General features: G+C 45.5%; 1 protein-coding gene and 1 long non-coding RNA gene across 3 annotated transcripts in view; one reads left to right on the forward strand and one right to left on the reverse strand.

Moving 5' to 3' along the window:
* LOC128343327 (uncharacterized) overlaps positions 1-10,227 on the reverse strand; it is a 28,946-nt gene extending 18,719 nt beyond the window's left edge. The window contains exons 1-2 of the long non-coding RNA XR_008315473.1: positions 10,093-10,227; positions 9,057-9,332 (exon numbers count right to left, since the gene is read on the reverse strand). This is a non-coding gene — a long non-coding RNA (uncharacterized LOC128343327). The remainder of the gene's footprint in view (positions 1-9,056; positions 9,333-10,092) is intronic.
* ARHGEF25 (Rho guanine nucleotide exchange factor 25) overlaps positions 1-19,547 on the forward strand; it is a 114,288-nt gene that overhangs the window by 9,897 nt on the left and 84,844 nt on the right. The gene's annotated exons all lie outside the window — the stretch shown is intronic.

Raw genomic sequence — 19,547 nt, forward strand, 5'->3', positions numbered from 1 at the left:
TCCAGCCAGTTTGAAGTTTCCATAAGACTGCAGAGCAGCCGAATCCCAAACCCAGCAGCCATTCCTTAAAGCAGGAGAATCCAGAGCGGAGGAGAGCCTCTGTTTCCTGATGCCCACACACACCTTGATGCCCACACACACTTCTCTCCCCACCCCCGCCACCCCCATCTCTGCTGTGTCTTGCCGTTGCTGTGCAAAGTGCGTGCCTAGTCAGGCTGGCTATTTTTAACCTTTGGATGGGTCTATTTATAGCTCCGCTCCCATTGTGCCAGGGGCTCCTCTGGGCAGCGCTGATCCGGAGCAGCACATTGCCAAGGCGGTGGCAGCGGGCCGCACACATGGGCATCCAGACCACCTCGCTGCAGCTGCCTTTGAGGGAGGCCTCAGGGGAGGCTCCTCCTTGGGAAAGGGATTCTCCAGTTCCCCGGCATCGCCATCCCCCGGACTGCAGCCGGCTCGGCCTCAGTCAAGTCCCTCTCCTTTGGGGAGGGGGTGTTTGTTCCTTGTGCTTTCCCCATATTTGGTAACGTCTCTTCTGGAGCACAAGACAGGTTGGCTCCAAGGTCTGGCACTGTCCTCATTGGCTCCCACGTGCAGGTCATGGTTGGGAAAGCCATTTCCCCAGATTCTTCCCGGGACAGAGTTAGACGGAGGGACATGGGAGGGGGCTGTGGGGAGCCACGTTCAGAGGGCCCCAGTTTTGTGTCTGCTGGCATGAACACACAAACACACACACACACACACACCTCAGGCAGCTGTGCATCTCTTTCTCCTGCCCACTCCAGCCTGCCTTAGTGCCACAGCTTTTCTGCAGTGGTGGGAAGTGAGGTTCTTCCCATTATGCTGCTTAAGCTGCTGCCATTCAATCTCAGTTACCTTGGAACATGCTCACTGCTTCCCTGCTTTACGAGGAGCGAATGGTCCATGAGCTACAGGGAGTTTTAAAGCTACACCATGTCCAGGAAGCAAGACGATCGCACTTCTCACAGGGTGACTCTCCAGATAATTATACCACAGCAAGGGTCCTATCTAGTTTAGCTGGGCTCAATTCTACAGAGCACTTAAACCATGATTAATCTGGCCCTGCCTATGGAATCCTGGGATGAGAGTTAAACTGGGCCAAATGAAGAGTTCCTGTTGTCTACTTTGGGGTGTGGCTAAAATGCAGGATGCTAAGAGGGGTTTAAAAAAAAAAAGACTCCTGGAGATTATTCACACTTGGCTTCAGGCTTCGGGGTCAAGAGTGATTAACCATTCCGCCTTACAATATCCAAAGGTGCTCACCACACTCCAACAAACCACTTACCCCTTAGCCCGCACTGTCACTGCCACGTGGCCAACCTAAGCTAACTAACAACTGAGTACAGAACGGAGTAGGCGAAAAAAACCCCAGCAAAGGCCAATCAGTGGGAGCAAAAAATTCCTACTCGGCCCAGAAGCGACCAGTCGCTAGACCCGCTCTGCATCAGGGAGGGAGGGAGACACTCTGCATCAGGGAGGGAGGGAGGGAGACACAGAGACATAAGATGGGTGAAAGATGGGTTGAGCAGAGCCACATTGAATCACACTCGCAGCATTGAGGGAAGCAGCCCCTCCCCTCTGCGCTCGGCTTTCATTTTTGCAAGTACACATGACAGGCGTCAGTGTTTTCCATCCTAGCCAATGGGGTGGGGGTGGAGAGAGAGTTCCCTGCAGAGATAGATCTGCATTTCTGAAGAGACTATGCCTCTTATCATGCTAATGATTCGACCTGAGCACCTCTCTCTGTTTGCTCTGGCATTTTCAGAAAAAGTAGCTTAAAACCAGCATTTTAAGAAGCCAGAAATACCTCGAGATAAGCTAGAACTCACACGACAAAGCCCGACTTTTGTGTGGAGTAGATCCAAGGATCTCGTTGAGAGTTCGGGGTACATTTGGCTGGTGTGTGAATGCACGCACTCTCTCCCGAAGGAGATCTGGGGCAGAAGCCCCATGTGTAAAACATCCTGGTCTATCAACGGCAATTAGGCATGACAGCTAAGTGTAACTTCCATATTCAGAAGCAGTATACCACTGAGTACTGCAGGGAGACATGATAGAAGTCTATAAAATCATGCATGGTGTGGAGAAAGCGGATAGAGATAAATTCTTCTCCCTCTCACATAACACTAGAACCAGGGGTCATCCCATGAAATTGATTGCCAGGAAATTTAGGACCAACTGAAGTACTTTTACACACAATACATAAGCAACTTGTGGAATTTTCTGCCACAAGATGTGGTGACAGCCAACAACCTGGATGCCTTTAAGAGGGGTTTGGATAACTTCGTGGAGGTGAGGTCTATCATTGGCTACTAGTTGGAGGGCTACAGGCCACCACCAGCCTCAGAGGAAGGATGCCTCAGGCTCCCAGTTGCAGGGGAGTGACTGCAGGAGCGAGGGCATGCCTTCAACTCCTGCCTGTGGCTTCCGGCGGCATCTGGTGGGCCACTGTGCGAAACAGGATGCTGGACGAGATGGGCCTTCTTGGGCCTGATCCAGCAGGGCTGTTCTTATGTTCTTAGCAGATGCTGGGCACAAACAGGAAATCTACCACCACCTTGTCTCTGAACACTCAAAAACAGAACATGAGCCCTCCCAGATGACAATTTTTACCACCTTGATTGCTGATTCATGCCGGCAATGGTGCTGGATGGCCAGACAATTCCTTTCCCACACTGTTTGTTCACGATTAGCCCTGTGAGAGAGGTGGACCTTTTCAATACTACTCTTTTACTGACTTGAATGAGGATGGCAAAATATTCCACGAGTAATAGTGTGTTTTCAGACTGTGTGCAAGCTGCAGAGGAGTGATTATCTGTGTCAGTGGTGATGCAGGAGAAGGTTGGTTCCAAGAAGTAGTAGTACTACTACTACTACTACTACACACACACACACTTCCACATCTGGGCAATTATGCACAGCCCTTTTCCTGCCTGCACCCCATTGAGGTGTTTGTTCATCATCGATTCCTGGTGATCTGACTTTTAAAACAATATATTTTAAAATGTGCTTTAGTGGCATAGTACCTTCCCAGCCACTTGCACCTGTGCAGGGGTGCAAGTTTGCAACCAGAGGCAGCTGAAGGCTTTTAAAAGGTCCTAGCAGGAGAGCAGCATGGCAGCTAACATTTATCAATTATGGTGTGAGGACCAGATAGCAGGAGAGAAACAAAATATAGGATTGCTCCACACCGTGGATTCTGTAATGTGAATGTACATGAGCATGTGCCTGTGGTGCTGAAGGCATTTACAAAGCCATAGCAACAGGGTGGCATGGCAGCACGGGGTGGTAATAATAATAATAATAACAACAACAATAACAACAACAACAACAACACTTATTAACTAACAGCTTCCAGTTGAACAGAAAGGAAATTGCCCGAACACCAGAGGCACAAAAGACCAGCTGCTGATTGACAAAATGATTTTAGAAAATTGCAAGAGAAGAAAAACAAATCTAAGTGTTGCATGGATTGACTACAAGAAAGCCTTCCACTCATTGCCTCACCCATGGATACTAAAATGTTTAGAAACAACTGGTGTCAGCAAAAACATTCAGATATTTATAAAAAAAGCAATGAGCATGTGGAGTGCACAGTTAACAATCAATGGCGAGACACTTGGACAGGTTAGCATTAGAAAAGGCATTTTCCAAGGGGACTCATCATTCCCCTCTGTTGTTTGTAATCGCCATGATCCCACTTTCACAAATACTAAACAAAACAGGCCTCGGATACCAAACATCTAAAACATCAAGTAAAATCAACTATCTGCTGTACATGGACGATCTGAAGTTGTATGGAAAGTCCCAGTCAGAAATCGAATCACTTCTAAACACTGTCCGTATATTCAGTAGCGATATAGCAATGGAGTTTGGACTAGACAAGTGTGCTGCATTAATAATGAACAGAGGAAAAATAACAAAAACAGAAGGAATAGAACTGCCGAATGGAAGCAACATCAAGAACCTGGAAGAGAAAGAACCTTACAAATACTTGGGCATTCTCCAGGCTGATAACATCGTACACACTGAAGTTAAAAGAAAAATTGGAAGTGAATACATCAGGAGAGTTAGAAAAATCCTAAAGTCTAAACTCAGTGGTGGGAACAGCATACAAGCCAGAAACACCTGGGCTATACCTGTTATCAGATACACTGCAGGAATAATAGACTGGACCCAGGCAGAGCTAGGGACGCTGCATCGTAAGACCAGGAAAATAATGACTATCAATCATGCTCTGCACCCCCGCAGTGATGTAGATAGGCTGTACCTCCCTCACAGCTCAGGTGGAAGAGGAATGCTGCAAGTCCATCAAACAGTAGAGGAGGAGAAAAGAGGCCTTGAAGAATATATCAAGGAAAGTGAAGAAGATGCACTTAAAATGGTCAATAACGAGAAACTATTCAACACCAATGAAACAAAGCAGGCCTTCAGGAAAGAACAAGTCAAGAACCGAGCAGAAAAATGGAAAAAGAAGCCACTGCATGGTCAATATTTGCATAACGTAAGTGGAAAATCAGACATCACCAAGACCTGGCAATGGCTTAAGAATGGCAACTTGAAGAAAGAAACAGAGGGTTTAACACTGGCTGCACAAGAACAGGCACTAAGAACAAATGTAATAAGAGCAAAAGTCGAAAAATCAACAACAAACAGCAAGTACTGCCTTTGTAAAGAAGCAGATGAAGCCGTGGACCACCTAATCAGCTGTTGTAAAAAGATCACACAGACTGACTACAAACAAAGGCATGACAAGGTAGCAGGGATGATACACTGGGACATCTGCAAAAAATACAAGCTAACTGTAGCTAAAAATTGGAGGGGCCATAAAATTGAAAAGGTTGTAGAAAATGAAGATGCACAAATATTATGGGACTTCTGACTACAAACAGACAAACATCTGCCACATAATACACCAGATATAACTGTAGTCGAGAAGAAAGAAAAACAAGTTAAAATAATCGACATAGCAATACCAGGTGATAGCAGAATAGAAGAAAAAGAAATAGAAAAAATCACAAAATACAAAGATCTACAAATTGAAATTGAAAGGCTGTGTGGCAGAAAAAGACCAAAGTAATCCCAGTAGTAATTGGCGCCCTGGGTGCAGTTCCAAAAGACTTTGAAGAGCACCTCAACACCATAGGGGCCACAGAAATCACCATCAGCCAATTACAAAAAGCAACTTTACTGGGAACAGCCTATATTCTGTGACAATATCTATAATAATAACAGCAACAACACTGATAATAAAATCCAGCCATCCCAGGTCCTTGGGAATGACTCGATGTCTGGATAAAACAAACCAGTCAATAACACCTGTCTGACTGTGTAAACAAGAAATAATAATAATAATAATAATATTCTGTGATGATATCTATAATAACAGCAACAACAACATTGATAATAGAATTCAGCCATCCCCGGTCCTTAGGAAGGACTCGAAGTCTGGATAAAACAAACCAGTCAATAACACCTGTCTGACTGTGTAAATAAATAAATAAATAAATAAGCAGCTCTAAAAACAGTTGCCAAAAAACAACTTGCTCAGGCATTAAAAGATATAAATGCTGCACTAGGGGTGTGCACAAAACCAGTTTGCCTGGTTCGGTTTAAATTCGAACCAGGTTCGAACCAGGAGGGGGTGGTTCGGTTTTGGTTTTGCTCGAACCTCCTCCTGGTTCAGTTTGAATTCGAACTGGTTTGAACTGGTTCGGACATCCAATAATTGGTAGGATGGTAGCTGGCACCCAGGGGTACCTTCCACCCAAACCCCAAAGCAATTGGACACTCGTATGATTTTTTATGAATTTTTGGGGGAAAATATTTTTTTCTCATAGGTTATAATGGGACTCGAACCAGCCCATTATTCTTTATTGTGGAGCACCCATGGGTGCCAACAACCATGCAAACCCCAAAGCAATCGGACACCCCTATGATTTTTTAATGAATATTTGAAAGATTTTTAATTATTTTTCTCATAGGGTATAATGGGACCCGAACCAGCCCATATCCCCTACTTTGGAGTACCTAGGGGCACAAACTTGGGATGAGTGGTATCTAGATTACTTGATCTGGAGGGATTTGACAGAAGGTTTGGATGGCATTCATATTTGTGGTATGACAAAAGTAAAGTACATAAAGATTTTCTTAACCACTATATAAGAAGGAGTTTAATGAGAGTCTGGGTAAAATATAAAAAATGGTTGGAACCTAAAACTCCGTTATGGGTATCTCCGATTGAAGCTTTAGCACGTAAAGAGGTAAATATGCAATTGCAATGGGGTACTTATAGGGATCTGTTATATTTTCAAGAAAAGGATTGTAAGTTAAAAAGTTTAACTGAAGTACAAAATTTGGTTAGTGATTGGTTTCAGTACCATCAGCTACATGAAGTTTATAAGAAGGATCTTAAAGTTGGATTTGAGGATCAGATGTCGAGAGTTGAGAAGGAGCTGTGTGAAAATGATGAAAAATTAGTTTCTAAAATGTATAAGCTCTTGCTTTTGGAGGAGACAAGAGAAATGGCAGCCTGGGAAAAATTATGGAAAGTATGTCTGACTGTGTAAACAAGAAATAATAATAAATTTATTATATTATTATTATAATATTTATATATATATATAAATAACATATATTATAATAATTATATATATTATTAATTAATAATAGATATAATTGTATAGGTGTCTTAATAGAGGAGAGCTCGCCTTGTGGTAGCAAGCATGACTTGTCCCCTTAGCTAAGCAGGGTCTGCCCTGGTTGCATATGAAAGGGAGACTAGAAGTGTGAGCACTGTAAGATATTCCCCTTAGGGGATGGAGCTGCTCTGGGAAGAGCAGAAGATTTCAAGTTCCCTCCCTGGCTTCTTCAAGATAGGACAAGATTTTTTTATTGAACCAACAAACTACCAAAGCATACAGTATGTTGCCAAAGCACAATTATATACAAAGTGATTGTACATGATATATCAACAAAGATTTACACACAAGGATTTGGAAACCCACAAGGTTATGAAGTATATGCAGGTAGTACTGTAACTCGGGGGTGGGGGATTTCAAGGCACATCAGGTAATCGGGGGGGTTACGTCCGACATCCATTTCCACAATTTGTCCCATTGCTGTTTAGAAGAGATACTCTTGTCTTTTTGCACATAACCATACAAACTTTTCCAGAAGAGATTTACTGTCTCATCTGTGTGAATCTCTTGGTCGTGTCTTCCCTCCCTATTCCTATGCAGGAGCATTGCATAAATGACATACAGGTTTACTAAACTGATTACGAGAAGGAGAACGTTCCAATTCCTTAGTATGAGGGCACCCGTTCCATCCTGTTTCCTTGAAGATTTCTTTCTGGGACCTCGAAAGGAGGTTCTATCGCTCAAACCCGAGGTTAGTTCTTCCCAAGTCTGTTTTTCCAAATCAGGCCACTCTAACAGCTTGCTTACTTCCTGCCACATTCTTTTGGCTACCACACACTCTTTTAAGAAATGTGAGTGGGTTTCCCTGAATGTTTTACCTAGCTCACTAGCTTTCTGTTTGCAGGTGATTTTAGGGCACTCTTGCTGGTCCTCTGGGAGCCATGGCTTAGCCGCATTAAGTGGTAGTACTTGATTATAAGCGCCACCTTGTAGAGATTCCTGCCTGCAACCTTGGAGAAGCCGCTGCCTGTCTGTGAAGACAATACTGAGCTAGACAGACGAATGGTCTGACTCAGTATATGGCAGCTTCCTATGTTCCTAATATCTTTCAATATTCACAGTTTCCACTCTTTTTGTCTTCTTTGCAGAGCATGAGCACAGCCCGCAGAGAAAGAAGGCAGGATATTGTGGAAAGGAGGGAGATGGTAGGCAGGATATTAAGAAGGAAGGAAAGCCTCAGGGGAACAATTTCCAGAGTAGCTCACAGCAGGCGGATAGGGACCTGCAGGCAAACTGTAGGAGAAATGCAGTGTGTGGACAACCCACACTGACTCAGCATAGAATTAATTGGGAGAGTCCACTGAATCTCTCACATTTTACCCATCTGTCTGGAAAGGCTGCATATGGCTGGCCTCTTCTGGGAAGAGAGTATCCTGGGTGAGGTGGACCTTTGCTCTTGGACAGAGAGTCTTGTGTGTATCAAGAAGTAAGTTCCTCCAAGTTCAGTGGAACTTAATACCTAGGAAGTGTGCTTAGGGTTGCAGCAGAAGAAATGGGGATTGTGTGTATGTGTGTGTGTGTGTGTGTGTGTGTGATTGGAACCCACTAGCATTGTTCTACCTCATATCATAGAGAAGGGATGAGAGTCATCTTGGGCTATAAAAATGGCATCCTATTCAAAATTCAATAGGGCTTGAAATGTTTCCTTTCCCAGTGTCGTGCAGAGGTTAGAGTGTTGGGAGGACACCTGAAGCATTTACAGACAGGTTTTTTAGCTCATTTCTCCTGCGCAATGGAGGGGTGTGCATTCACATATTGGCCAGATTTATTATTATTATTTATTCTTGGTTGGATTTTTATTTATTATTATTATTATTATTATTATTATTATTATTATTATTATTATTATTATTATTAACCCCGAAGTCCCTGCAAGCTATTGGGAAGCATTTCATGCACGATTTGGGTTTTTCATTATGCATTGGAATGTGGCCTGATTTATGTCCAAGGTTAAAAAAAAAATCCACTTTTTGCATTGCGTTTTTTGGGGGGGCAAATTCAAACTTGCAGTAAAGCCTGCTGTCTGAAAATACTCCTGGGTTCAAGTCCTCACTCAGCCATGAAACTCACTGGATGATCCTGGGTTAGTCGTTCTCTTTCAGCCTAACCTGTTTCACAGGATAAACCGAAAGAGAAGAGAACCATGTACATCACCCTTGAGCTCTTTGGATAGATTTTTTTTTTTTAAAAAATGCAATAAATGCATTAATATCAAAACTTGTCCAAGCCCTTATAAGTGCTCCTGCCAGCCAGGCCAGAAAGTAGTGGCTTTGATGAACCATTAGTCTGATTCTATACAAGGCAGCGACTTAATGGATTTTCATATCTGAGTACCTGGATCATATTTCGGCAGTGCCCAGATAGGGATGCTGTGGTGGCCAAAGTGTAGGTACCACTCAAGAGCAGAACATCCTTCTTTGTTTCTTTCCTGCAAATTGTTCAGTAAATTCCTGATCGTTGTCATCAGCCCCAGAATGCCTGACTCCTTTCCATCCTCCTCACATCTTGAAAGAGACATTGCTTTCCCCGATACCTAAGACCAGTTTGGTGAAGACGCAGCTACCCCAACTTTCTGGCATGGGGCAGACGCGGGAGTGGGGGAATAGCCACCTATAAAGTATACGAATAGAAAAATACACATAAATATGTAAAATACATTTAAAGTGTATGTAAAATAAATACACGTACACACCGTACATGTAAAGTATGCATGTAAAATACACATGCACATATAAAATACGCACGCACAAAATACACACACCAAGGAAATATACACACACACCAAGCATGTAAATAGCATGGCAATAATGGCTCAATTCAGGGGGAGCAACTGCCCCCCTTGCCCCGCCCCAGACACCCATACTTTCTGGGCACCTAATACAATGAAGGGAGAGTGAAACTCCTCCATTGCCAAGAGGACCAATTGGCCTACTGTGGCTCTCCTGCCTGAAGCCTTGGTAGGCCGAACACTGCCCCTTGCAAACATGCTCGGGGCCCAGTTCAAACACGATACCAAGAGTGTTTAAACAAGCCACACACCTAACCTGTGTGGGATTCCACACACGGCTTCCCGCGTAAACAAGCCAAGTTGTCTGTATGAGCAACATTAGTGTGCTTCTGCTTCCTCTGAAGCCATGGGTCTCTGCTCTGCTAATACTGAAGGTGCCAGCGATGCAGCCCAGATCTGAGGCCTACAGTGTGGATCCCTGCATAGGTAACCTTTAAAACAAACAAACATGCCCAGCTTTATGTTTAAAGCCAAACCTTACTGGAAAGAGCCAAGAAAGCGGTACAAAGCACAACATGCTTTGTTTAGGTGCAAGCCAGTGTCACACACATGGGAGTGATCCTATTTGATTTGTACACTCACCAAGTGGGGCAGATTAGGCCGACTCTCCCAAAGTTGTGCAGTGAACTTCAAGACAGGAATTGTATGCAGGCCTTTGGGGCCCAAGTCCAACACCTCATCCATCCTTGCTCCCCTGTAGGCAAGTGGCTGATGTCCAGAGACTGACTTACTGAATAGAACTGCTGAGGGAGGAATCTGAAGGACTACATTTCAATAGCACTTCCTTTAGCAAATTTAGTCAGGACGCTAGGCAGTGCATCTGCATTATTGATAGTAAGCCTTGCTAACTGAACAAAAAGGCGCCTTTTAAAGTGCTGGTTCTAAATGGGATGGGGCCATAGTGCAGGGGTAGAGCATCTGGTTCACTCCCTGGCAGCATCTCCAGGTAGGGCTGGGAAAGACGCCTGCCTGAAGCCTTGGAGAGCCACAGCTGCCAGTCAGGATAGAGCAGGCCTGCTCAACGGTGGGGCCCAGCTGTTTTTGGACTACAACTCCCATAATCCCCAGCCACAGTGGCCAAGAGCCAGGGATTATGGGAGTCGCAGGCCAACATCTGCAGGAGGGCCAAAGTTGAGCACCCTGGTGTAGACAAGACTGGGTTAGATGGACCAATGGTCTGACTCAGTATAAGGCAGCTTCCTATAAGCAGTGGGAGAGCATCTGTCCCTACCCAACTACAATTTCCTTTTAGACTGTGAGCCCTTTTAGGCCAGGGAGCCATCTTGTCATTTTTCCTGTGTAAATCACTTGGAGCACTTTTGCTGAAACATGATACAGCATATAAATATTTGTGGTGGTGTAGTAGTGGTGGTGGTGGTGTGCTGAGATCCAAATTAACCTAGAGCAGGAGATCCCAATCTTGGGTCTCCAGAAGCTGTTGGACTACAACTCCCATCATCATCCCCAGCCACAATAGGCTTCAGTCACTGGAGCTATGGTCCAACAGCATCTGGGGATCCAAGGTGGGGAACCCCTGACCTAGACTGGGGCTTCTTCACAGAGATCTCAGAGTCTAAAATCACCCTCTCAATTTTCCAGCAAAGGCTAGGCGTGGAGTAGTTCAGTCCTTAGCTGCTTAAGGAAGCTGCACTTGGCTTCCCATCCCTCAGCCTTTTCTCCGGGAGCCAGGGAAGGAGCCTTTTCCTTTGAAGAAGTGTCCAGAGACAGCTCTTTAGGGAGCCCCCACCTGCTCTTGCTACTGCCTGGCTCACTGTACCTCCCAGCTGCCTGGATCTTCTCACTTCCCTTCTGCTCGAGCAAGAACTGAATGGGAAATAGAGAACCAAGACAGGAGCGAGCCGAAAAGCCACAGATCCCTACCCAGCTGATATTGTCTAGAAGGCTACCTAAGGACTCTCAGATGTGCAGAACTAAATCAGATTTTTCACTGATCAGAGCATATCAGTGACCACACTGGGCACTTCAAACAAAGCACATGACAAACCTGGAGGAGGAGACAGAGGTGAGAAAGTTGGGAGAGCAGAGGTCAAGAAGGATGAGAGAATTTCTGCTCTGTTGGGACACCTGTGGGCAAGCTGTTGGTCTGGAGCCACATGCCACACAGATGTCTAGCATCACTACAATGCTAGGCCCTACATGAATGGATTTGTAATGAGTTATGAGATTTCTGTACATTTTAAAACCATCATCAGATTTTTTTTTTAAGAGAACAGAAGTCTGAGGGGGGAAATGGAAATATACTTTGCAATTGTACGTGACCTGAACTTATTTTACTACTATAAGTAACATGCATCGTATAATTTGCAGCATGATCCTATGCACGATTGAGAGGTAAGTAAGACTTCAATGGGATTTCCAAGTACATATTTATTTATGTATTTATTTAACATATTTGTATATTGCCCAAAACACAAGTGTATGGGAGGTCTACAACTAAACAATAAAACAACAAGTAAAAAGGTTAAAACATTACAATTTAAAATTTAAAACAATGTTAAAACTATTAAAAACCATCAAACTATTACAACAGTATCTAAAAACCTGGGTGAACAAATGTGTCTTGACTGCCTTTTAAAAAGTTGTAAGAGATGGGGAGGCTCTTATTTCAGCAGGAAGCACATTCCAAAGTCCAAGGGCAGCAAAAGAGAAGGCCCATCCCCAAGTAGCCACCAGACTAGCAAGTGGCAACTGCAGATGAACTTCTCCCAATGATCTCAATGGGCAGCGTGGCTCATAGCAAAGGAGATGTTCTCTTAAATACCCAGGACCTAAGCTGTTTAGGGCTTTATAGGTTATAACCAACACCTTGTATTTTGCCCGGAAACATATTGGCAGCAGTGTTTCTTAATCTTGGGCCCCCAGATATTGTTGGACTACAACTTCCATCATCCTCGGCCACAAAGACCATGTCTGGGGATGATGGGAGTTGTAGTCCAACAACATCTGGGGGCCCAAGGTTAAGAAACCCTGGTGTAGATCTTTTAAGATAGGAGTGATATGGTCTCTCCAAGCTGACCCAGAGACCAACCTGGCTGCCGCATTCTGGACCAACTGCAGTTTCCTGACTATGTACAAAGGCAGCATATAGAGTGCATTGCAGTAATCAAATCTGGAGATGACCAGCAGATGTACTACTGTTCTGAGGTCATTTATCTCAAGAAATGGAAGCAGCTGGCATATCAAGCGAAGCGGATAAAAGGCACTTTTGGCCACTGCCTCAACCTGGGACATCAGTGAGAGGTTTGGATCCAGAAGCACCCCCAGACTGCGTACCTGTTCCTTCTGGGGAAGTGTGACCCCATCCAAAACAGGCAGATCAAAATCATCTCCCGAGTTCCGACCCCGCACAATAAGTACCTCTGTCTTATCTGGATTCAGCCTCAATTTGTTATCTCTCATCCAGCCCATCAATGCCTCTGGGCAGGCATTTAGGGAGGTTATGCCTTCTCCTGATGATATTGACATGGAGAAAGAGATTTTGGTGTCATCAGCATACTGATAACACCCTGCACCAAATCTCCTGACGATCTCTCCCAGCGCTTTCATGTAGATGTTAAACAACATCGGAGACAATACGGAGCCCTGAGGGACACCATACCCAAGTTCAGATTTTGAAAAATGACAGTCCCTGAGTGACACCATCTGGAATCTGCCCGAGAGGTAGGAGTGGAACCACTGCAGAGCAGTGCCTCCCACCCCCAAACACCTCAGATGCACCAGAAGGATTCTATGGTTGATAGTATCAAAAACCGCCGAGAGATTCCAAAGGACCAACAGAGTCACACTTCCTCGGTCAAGTCCCAATTGGAGATCATCCATCAGGCCGACCAAGGCAGTCTCCACCCCATAGCCCACCCAAAAGCCAGTTTGAAATGGGACTAAATAATCAGTTTCCTCCAAGACTGTCTGGAGCTGGGAGGCCACCACCCTCTCAAATACCTTGCCCAGTCACGGAAGGTTGGAGACTTCCCATATGGCACGGGCCTTCTCCCAAGTCAGACCTTTGTTCCCTTTTAGCTCAGGACTGCAGACTGGCAGCAGCTCTTCAGGCAGGGGTCTTTCCCAGCCATAGCTGAGGATGCCAGGGATTGACCCTGGAACCTTCTGGGTACAAACTAGATGCTCCACCTTGCCTCAGTGAGTGCACATGGGGACTGCAGCCCTTATCACATAATATTGTACAGTGGTGTATAGGGACAGAGGCTGTAGCTCAGTGGAAGAGTATACTGTAGGCTTGAGTCTGAAACGTTTCGGAGGCCATTATAGACGCCTTTGAAATGTTTTGGAAGCCGAGGCCGTTTTGGCTTTCAGCAGGCAGGGGGTCCTTTAAGGGCGGGGGAGGGTGCACTTACCCCCCCCCCACCGCTTTCCTCCCCCGTCAGTGCTCCGTTTTTACTGAAACTCATAGGGCGGCAGCATACCTCCCTGCCGCCCCTTCCCCCTTTCGTCGGCATAAGTTGCCGGAAGTAGTGGCTGCGCATGTGCCCGTTGCACACGTGCACGTCTGCTGCACACGCGATGGGCGCATGTGCAGCCGCTACTGCTGGCAAATTATGGCAACGAAAGGGGGAAGGGGTGGCAGGGAGGTACACTGCCACCCCATGGGTTTCGGTAAAAATGGAGCGCCGATGGGGAGGAAAGCGGCGGGAGGGGTAAGTGCACCCTCCCACACCCTTAAGGAGCTACCCCCACCCCCGCCCCCACCAAAATGTGGCTGAGCCGTTTGGGGCTCAAGCCTAGTATACTGTGCATTTTACATGGAGTAGGTCTCTGGTTCAATCCCTGGTATTCCAGGTAAGGCCCCTGTTTAAAACTCTAGAGAGGTACTGCCAGTCAGTGAAGACTATTCTAAGCAAGATGGACCAACAGTCTGCTACTACGGTATAAGGCTGTTTCCTGTTTCCTTCATGAAACTGAAGAATATCAATGCCTTTTAAAAGAATTAGGAAAATGATTACAAAAACACCTGCAAGCTGCTGCACCCGAAGATATCTAAGAACACATCTTCGTTTTTGACAGATGGGAAAGCAGGAAAGAAAAGTAGAAGCCACCAATACTGTAATAAACAAAAGGGGAATTGTATTATCGGAGCTTAGAAAGAGTACATAAATCTCAGCCTGATCATGCAGAAAGAAAAGCAAAACGCTCAGAAAGTAAACACCCTGTGCAATTAAGCAGCAGCATATATTTGAATATTTCGTTAATTCTGAATTCAGTGGTTTATTGTAAAGTTCATCAGCATACAAAATAAGTCTGCAGTTCCTTGTCTAATTACACCAGGGGGTAAAATCCAAGAACTCAGTGGGACTTGCTTCTGAGTAGACATGCCTAGGATCAAGCTGTAACTATCATCATAACTCTAGACATAATTTCTATTGTGTTTTTTTCACAGGAAATAGCATATATTTGAAAATATCAGCATAACTGAAACTGGGTATAGTAGAAGTAATTATCTGAGGGGTGACAGTGAGGCCCCACAAGCCAGGCCAGTGCCCCATGGTGAACTGAGAGCTCCTAGAACTTGCCCCTGAGTTCCCTGCACAGCGCAAGGGTTTCTGAGTAGCCAGAAAGACGCACTGTGGAAACTATTTCCCTGGGAAGTAGAATGTTTGACAATCAGTGTCGTAGGGCACAGATTCTCAAATGGTTGTTGGGGGAAATCCTGCCAGCTGAATATCAGGCTGCTAGATAGAAACGCCTAAAACAAGCAACACATTCCAGCTGTTCTGAAACAAGGAACACACCTCTTATGCACTTTTTCTCCCTTACATGAGGCTCTGATATTATGAATAAGAGAGACCTTTCAGAATCAGGACCATTTGACAATGCTAGTGATTGGTTGGTTCTTAATATTATAGGCAGCAGGGCTCAAGCTTGCCACACTGGGAGCTTGTTTGGGTTATGTGAGGACTGGCTCAATGTGTTGTGGGAGAGAAACTCTGCACATGGTCATGGTGACAGAGTACTCTCAAATGCAGAGCTATAGACTAACTGCTAGTCTTATTAGTGCTTCAGCCTTACTACAGCTGAACCCTGACACGAAGTACAGGTTCTGGAGCTGGCCCACGGCCCTTCTGGTGTATAAACTGCTATAGCATAGTGGTAAAGAGACTTAAAGCCACCTAATGGCACAGTGGGGAAATGACTTGATTATTAAGCCAGAGGTTGCCGGTTCAAATCCCCACTGGTATGTTTCCTAGACTATGGGGAACACCTATATCAGGCAGCAGCGATACAGGAAGGTGCTGAAAGGCATCATCTCATACTGCATGGGAGGAGGCAGTGGTAAACCCCTCCTGTATTCTACCAAAGACAACCACAGGGTTCTGTGAGTGCCAGGAGTCGACTCCGACTTGGCACAACTTTACCTTTTTACTTTAAAGAGACTAAAGTGCTAATGAGCAAGTCTTTGGCAGGGCTTGAGTTTTGGGGGGAAAGAGCAAGCACCTTTACTGAAATCTACAAACCCCACTTCCTAACTTCACCCATTTTCCACCAAAGCATTGTCCTGGTAGCATCCGAAAAACAGTAGCTAAAGGGTCAATTTGGCCCCTCTGTAATTCCAGTATTGGCCTCTTCGGCTCGAGCTTTGAGTCTGCCTTGAACTTGTCCGGAGGTCTCATAAGCAAGACCAAGTCTCGGTTTCCAAACCAGCAATACGGAGCAATTAATACAGACCTACCCTACAGGCTCGTTGTAAGGATAACCACGTGTGCTTTGAAGCCTTAAATGCATGTGAAGCATTCTGAACACTCAAAACGCTATATAAATGCTAAATATAGTGTTATTCTGCGGCGGCGTCACGAAGCACAGCGTTCCCACCACCCACGAGCCCAAATCTAATTAAGCCCAATCGCTACATCGCCTGGTTTGGGTCTGATCTTAGACGGTCGTGAGCTCAGCATTGCAGCAGCTGCGTGCCTTCCGTCTGCAGCCGCATCTCGGCTCGGAGGGGCAGGGCTGGCTGCCTTCCCTCCGCTATCAAGATTGCTTCCCGGCTTTCCTCCTCCCCCTCCTCCTCCTCCCTGCAGCAGGAGCGGCAACCGCGGCGCCTGGTGCCTTGGAACAAGTTGCCTGCGGGAGACACAAGGCGTGACTGCTCTGGACTGCAGCCACCGCCGGAGGAGCAGCAAGCAGGGAACAAAGGGACGGGATCGCCTCCCAAGCCCTGCGGGCGGGGCAGAGTGGAGGGAGATAGCGGGCGGGGCCGGGGCGGCGGCGGCGGAGAGCTGGCTAGCAGGCGACCAAGGACAGAGGCTGCGCAGCGCGAAGGACGCAAAGATAAACATCTTGGAGCCTCTGGCAATGCTGTGGCTCGCACCAGGCCGCCGCTGATGCAGAGCGGCGCTAGGAGGACTGGTTAAGCCTCCGGAGAAGATTCCCCCACCCCATCCAGGAGTTCCCCGGAGCCGCCAAGGGGGCGGCGGCTGCTGCCGCCTTGGCACCAATTTTGTATTTTATTTTTATTTATTTACATTTTATATCCCGCTCTTCCTCCAAGGAGCCCAGAGCGGTGTACTACATACTTGAGTTTCTCCTCACAACAACCCTGTGAAGTAGGTTAGGCTGAGAGAGAAGTGACTGGCCCAGAGTGAGTCACCCAGCAAGTATCATGGCTGAATGGGGATTTGAACTCGGGTCTCCCGGTCCTAGTCCAGCACTCTAACCACTATAATTGCATGGTAAACCGCCCGAAAACGCCAGTTTGAGGCGGTATGCATATATGCTAACTAAGAAAGAAAGAAATGGAAGGCTGGGGAAGAGAGACTTCGCTTGGCTACGGAGTGTGTGGTTTGGACCTGCCAGGGCTTCATTTGAAGTAGAGTGCCTTTTTCGGAATGTCTTTTGAAACACACTATCTCCACCCTCAGCTCAACTCCAAAATAATGTAAATTGAGAGTGACGAGGGTGCTTCTAACCATGTGTAGAGTGCATCTTCTTTGTCATACTTTGCAAATAGTTGCCTTTGTACGCCTGGAAGAATGAAAGCTTCAAATTTAAAGGCTGTGTCTTTGGGGCAAGTTTCAGACCTGGTAAACTTTTATACATATAGGAGATTAAGCACTGCAAGGCCAGCACCTATTTTTAATATTATGGAGCACGTGAAGAAATAATCAAGAGCATTCCTCTGAGCATGAGCAAAACACATTTCTTTCACTCTGGGTTTCCATAGTCGGTTCTCACCCAAAGGGCAGAGCTTCCAGATCAAAGTACAATCTTGTCACTTTCCTGAGTCCCAGCCCCTAAACACAGCTTTCCTGCCTGGGGAGAATGGAATCAGTATACTAGCCTGTTTGCTTTTCAAAACCCCATGTTCCAGTAAGGGGTCTTAAAAATGAAGGTGCCTGATGGTGGGGTTTGTTTTTGTTTTTAAGTTATTGGTCATTCATTGTAACAACTGTTGGATCATTCCGAATATTGTCAGGATTCAGCAACTAAAAACTTCTTTTGGCTACTAAGAAAAATTATGGAAATGATGATGATTCCTTCATGGGCAAGTTGGAGACAGAGTGGAGGGTTCTCCTGTTGGGGTTTGTGATTGTTTAGCAAAGCAATAGGGAAGCTACCACTCCAGTTACAGAGTTTAGTTGTTGCAGCTATTTAAGTAACACGCATGGAAATCACTGTAGAGTCTAAGTTACTTAAATAAGTTATTGGTGAAATACATTTGGGATAGGAAAGACCTATCCTATCTATCAGCTACATAATGAATAGGTAGGGAGAGATGTTTCCATCTTCTCTCTAGGAGGAAAGGAAGAGGACTGACTCACTACCGGAAGTCCCTGAGGAGTCAAGGCAGGGGTCATAGAGTAGAGGCAAAGCAGGGACAGGTAAGGAGGCCCTCACTAACTACCTCTACTCCGAATGCCTCTAGTGGTCATTAGGATAGTTGGTGCAAAAGGTCAATGCGCTGGAACTCCATCTCCAACATCTCTGATACATACATACATAATTAAAGGTAAAGTTGTGCTGTCGAGTCGGTGTCGACTCCTGGTGACCACAGAGCACATGTGGTTGTCTTTGGTAGAATACAGGAGGGATTTACCATTGCCATCTCCCACGCAGCATGAGATGATGCCTTTCAGCACCTTCCTATGTTGCTGCTACCCGATATAGGTGACTCCCATAGTCTGGGAAACATATCAGCCGGAATTCAAACTGGCAACCTCTGGCTTGCTAGTCAGGTCATTTCCCTGCTGCACCATTAGGTAGTTTCTAATACATAATTACACTATGGTTAATGGTAACCATGGAAGTCACTTCTCTCTCAATTTGGAAGTGCTAGTAGTGAAGAAAAGGCAATTTGTACATGCTCTGATACTCTAACTTTATCATCATTCTTTTAGGTTCCAAAAGATGTTTAATTTATTTAATTTTAATTTTATTTTTTACATGTATATCCCACCCTCCCTGGTATACATGGTTATGTTTATCCTCACAACAACGCTGAGAGGTAAGTTAGGCTAAGAGATACATGACTGGCCCAGAGTCACCCAGTGAGTTTCATGGTTGAATGGGGATTCGAACTTAGTTCTTCCTGGTCCTCCAACACTCTAACCACTATGCTATGCTGGCTCTCAGATAAAGATTCCCAAGTTATGTGGTGTTTCTGCAAACTATCATTCCTCAGCTATATGTCTAGATGAGATTGATGGTGCTATAGGCTGGGAACTCCCTAGCATAAAATTGGGCAGAAGGTAGACAGCAATGCAAGGGTGACCCACTGGCCAGTTTCCAGTGGCCCATCTCGTGCCTGCTTGCTCCTGGGACGCGTTTTTAAAAAAGGATGGAAAAGGTGGACTTTTGGCTGATCTTGCAATGCAAGGCACTTCTTACATTCTTGAGCAAGACTGAATTCCCAGGATCAGTTGGCCTTAAAGGTTATGCCTTAACTGTTAAAGAGTGCCTCACAATGTGCTTTTGCCTTGTAAATTTAAAACACATCCATAGACCAAAAATGTCAGACCATCTCTGTCCTAGAGGGCACCTTCCGTAGGAACATAGGCAGCTGCAAT

Source organism: Hemicordylus capensis, chromosome 2 (assembly GCF_027244095.1).
Source record: "Hemicordylus capensis ecotype Gifberg chromosome 2, rHemCap1.1.pri, whole genome shotgun sequence".
NCBI classification, from domain to species: Eukaryota; Metazoa; Chordata; class Lepidosauria; order Squamata; family Cordylidae; genus Hemicordylus; species Hemicordylus capensis.